Raw genomic sequence first — 3,683 nt, 5'->3', positions numbered from 1 at the left:
CCCATCGTATGTTTCCATTGGCCCAAATCCATGTGCCAAATGATGCATTTGTCTTCACTTAGAGCAATCATCTCTTTTCCTTTTGTCCACTACAGAGTCAGTTCTAAGAAGCTGGAATGAACTTTTTAATTTCACCAGCATCCAGCATTCTATCTAGTACAGTTGGACAGCTTCAAAAAATCTCATCATCACTGAGTGTGACTGAAGAAAACTGATTTTTTTAAAAGATTTATTTTATTTTATTATTGCAAAGTCAGATATACAGAGAGGAGGAGAACAGAAAAAGATCTTCCATCCAATGACTTACTCCCGAAGTGACTGCAACAGCTGGTGCTGCACTAATCCAAAGCCAGGACACAGAAACTTCTTCCGGGTCTCCCACGCGGGTGCAGGGTCCCAAAGCTTTGGTCCATCCTCGACTGCCTTCCCGGGCCACAAGCAGGGAGCTGGATGGGAAGTGGAGCTGCCGGGATTAGAACCGGCACCCACATGGGATCCCAGGTGTTCAAGGCAGCAAGGACTTTAGCCACTACACTATCATGCCAGGCCTGAAAAATGATTTCTTATCAATCAAAATTACTTCCAGAATCAGATTCACTTACAAATTTATCACCACTATTTGAAGCAGCGTTGAGGAAGAGAAGAAATCTGGAAAGCATTAAAGCATTTCAACCTACTTTTGTTGTTTTCCAAATTAACAATCTACCTGGGAGGTATATAGTGGTTTAAAAATTAATATATTAAATCATTTTATAATGAGCACTATGCCATGTGCAAGTAGAACACAATTTGAGAGTACGTGCTCCCGTTGGCCTCCATTGCTCGCCTCTCCTGCTCCTTCCGGGGAGTCTTTTACAGGCCTGTCATGAGATGCTTAGATGCAAAGTCTTAGAAAATGGTTTGGAGGAAGAAATAATGAAGAACTAGGCCAAACAACTCAGTTGGTAATCATAGCATGAAGAGCAAGATTGTGGGAAGGAGGCCAGAGAGAGATAGTCATGCTACCTGAACTAGGAGAGAGAACTTCCAGCTTTACCTGATGCAATATTCCAAGAGAGCTACAAGATTGGGGTGCTGAATGGGGGCAAAGGGAAAGAAGACACATCATGGCTGTTCTGTTATCATGTAACATGAATAAGAACAATTTTACTAAATTTAAAAATATTTTTCCTACAAACTTATCTACAAATCACATTGGACTTACTTTAAAAACTAATTAAAATATAAAAAGTAACAAAAAGTAAAAAAAAAGTATTTGTAGTTAATCAATGGCAGTTCTTTAGCTACAACTCCTTAAAACAATGGAGCCAATCAGGTCTGCACTACCACTTAATTACAACATGTTGTCTGTTCCCTGCTCCTCCCCATTCAGCAAATAGCTGTCGCTGTATACAGTGCCAGCCAGTTGTCCCTAAGTCACAATGATGAAGGTTAGAGTAAACAGATTTGGCCCCATTGGGTGCCTGACTACTTTCAACTTCGGTAAAATAGACATCGTGGCCATCGATGATCCAATCATTCACCTGAACTACACAGTCTTAATGTTTCAGTATGGTTCTACCCACAGCAAGTTTCAAGGCACACTTAAAGCTGAGAACAGCAAGCTTGTCATCAATGGGAAAGCCATTTTCAAGATCTAGACCCTGCCAACATCAAATGGCGTGATGCTGGCGCCCAGTATGTGGTGGAATCCACTGTTGTTTTTACCGCTTTGGAGAATACTGGAGCTCATTTTAAGGGGGAAGCCAAGAGGATTATCACCTCAGTGAGTCTGCTGATGCTTCTGTGTTTGTGATGGGTATGAACCATAACAAATATGACGACTCTCTCATCATTGCCTCCTGCACCAGAAGCTCATTCATAACAACTTCAACATTGTGAAGGGACTCATGACCACAGTGCATGCCATCACTGCCACCCAGAAGACCATGGATGCCCCCTCTGGGAAGCTGAGGGTGATACTGTGGGGCTAGCCAGAACATCATCCTGGACTTGACTGGTGCCATCAATGCCTTGGGAAACGTTATTCCTGAGCTGAACAGGAAACACCAACACAGCCTTCTGTCTACCCAGCCCCAGTGTGTCAGTAATGGACCTGACCTGTCTCCTGGAGAAAAACGTTAATTATGATGATATCAAGAAAGTGGTGACGCAGGTAATGGAGGGCCCCTTGAAGGGCATCCCTAAAGTAAGGACCAGGTTGTCTTCTATGAAATTTTAACACTGACACTTACTTCTCTACCTCTGATGCTGGTTCTGGCATCACTTTCAAAGACCACTTTGTCAAGCTCTTCTCCTGGTGTAACAATAAATTTGGCTCTAGTAACAGGATGGCGAGCCTCATGCTCCATATGGCCTCCAAGGAGTAGAGCCGCTGAGATCACTGACCCCAGCAAGAGCACCAGAAGAAGAGAAAGGCACTCAGCTGCTAGAGAGTCCCTGCACCCACTCAGTCCCCACCGCACTGAGAATCTGCCCTCTTCACAGTCTCCATCCCAGGCCTCCTGCAGCAGGGGAGGAGCTCCAGGAGCCCTACCTTATCCCGACACCATCAAATAAAGTCCACTGAGCCCCCACCACCCTCCAAAATACGTAAGATTGCCTTACAGAAGTCATCAAAATATACATCAAAACATTTTCGTATTTTAATTTCACTCAAGGGAAATGTCCTGTTGGAATGAGTTGAATTTATGTTTTATCAACTTATTCCAGAAATGCTTTCATTTTCCTGATAAAGTACACTGCGGAAAGGCAGCTAGAAGTTGCCAAAGAAATCAGATTTCTTCAAATTTCCTACTCAAAAGTTCTCAAGGGCTGTTGGGCTACCATACCAGGTTCTATATAAAATTGATGACTGGTTTTCAAACTTATCCCGAGATAGGGCATTTTGTAGGAATCCATTCAGACAGTGCTTACTTGGTGACAACAAGTGCCATCATGCCGGCTATCCACCTGGATCATCCAAACAGGGTGTGTGTGTGAGGCCTGCTCCTGCTCTCCCTGACGTCTCACTCCATCAGACCTTCCAGGACAAGCCAATGCTTTCAAGGACCTGTTAGACTCACCTTTGACCTAGCCGCCATGTGAAGCATTCACACTTTTGCAATGAATGTTTGTGTCTGGCCTGGTAGTTGGGAAGCCAGTTAAGATGACAACAAACATCTACATAAATGAGTTTAGTTCCCAGCCTCAGCTCCTGACTCCAGTCGCCTGCTAGCATAGACCTGTGAAGGCAGAACTGATGGCTCCAGTAACTAGGTTCCTGGCACCCATTGCTAATATCTGTATTGAGCTGTGGGCTCCCAGTTTGGGCCCTGACTTAGGCCCAGATGTATCAGGATTTGGTGAGTAAAACAATGAATGAGAGCTCTCTATATGTTTGTCTTCTTGTCTGTTTCATAACTCAATTTTATAAGACTAGTAATAGCAAAAATCATAACTCCTTAAATTCCTAAGAGACCTTCCACAAATAAATAACGATTCAACCAGATGTCAGATACTTTCAGATTATTCTTCTCTATATCTTGCTTCTTGCCTTTAACATTTTTATAGGGAACATTTATAAAAAATGAAATATGCCATTAAAAATTATGTCACTCCTGCTTTTTCCTTAATTAAAACTTGTGTCTTCCTTTGCCCAAGAAGATATAAAGAGCCTAAAAAATATTCTTCATGTTAAAGCA

At 42.8% G+C, this 3,683-nt stretch overlaps 1 pseudogene; it reads left to right on the top strand.

Moving 5' to 3' along the window:
• Window positions 1-1,421: 1,421 nt before the first annotated feature.
• On the top strand, window positions 1,422-2,369 carry LOC121155967 (annotated as a pseudogene).
• The last annotated feature ends 1,314 nt before the right edge of the window (window positions 2,370-3,683 follow it).

The sequence above is a fragment of the Ochotona curzoniae genome, unplaced genomic scaffold (genome assembly GCF_017591425.1).
Source record: "Ochotona curzoniae isolate NIBS_2020 unplaced genomic scaffold, NIBS_Ocur_1.0 contig_3190, whole genome shotgun sequence".
In the NCBI taxonomy this organism is placed as follows: domain Eukaryota; kingdom Metazoa; phylum Chordata; class Mammalia; order Lagomorpha; family Ochotonidae; genus Ochotona; species Ochotona curzoniae.
This window is presented reverse-complemented; position numbering and strand designations above follow the sequence as displayed.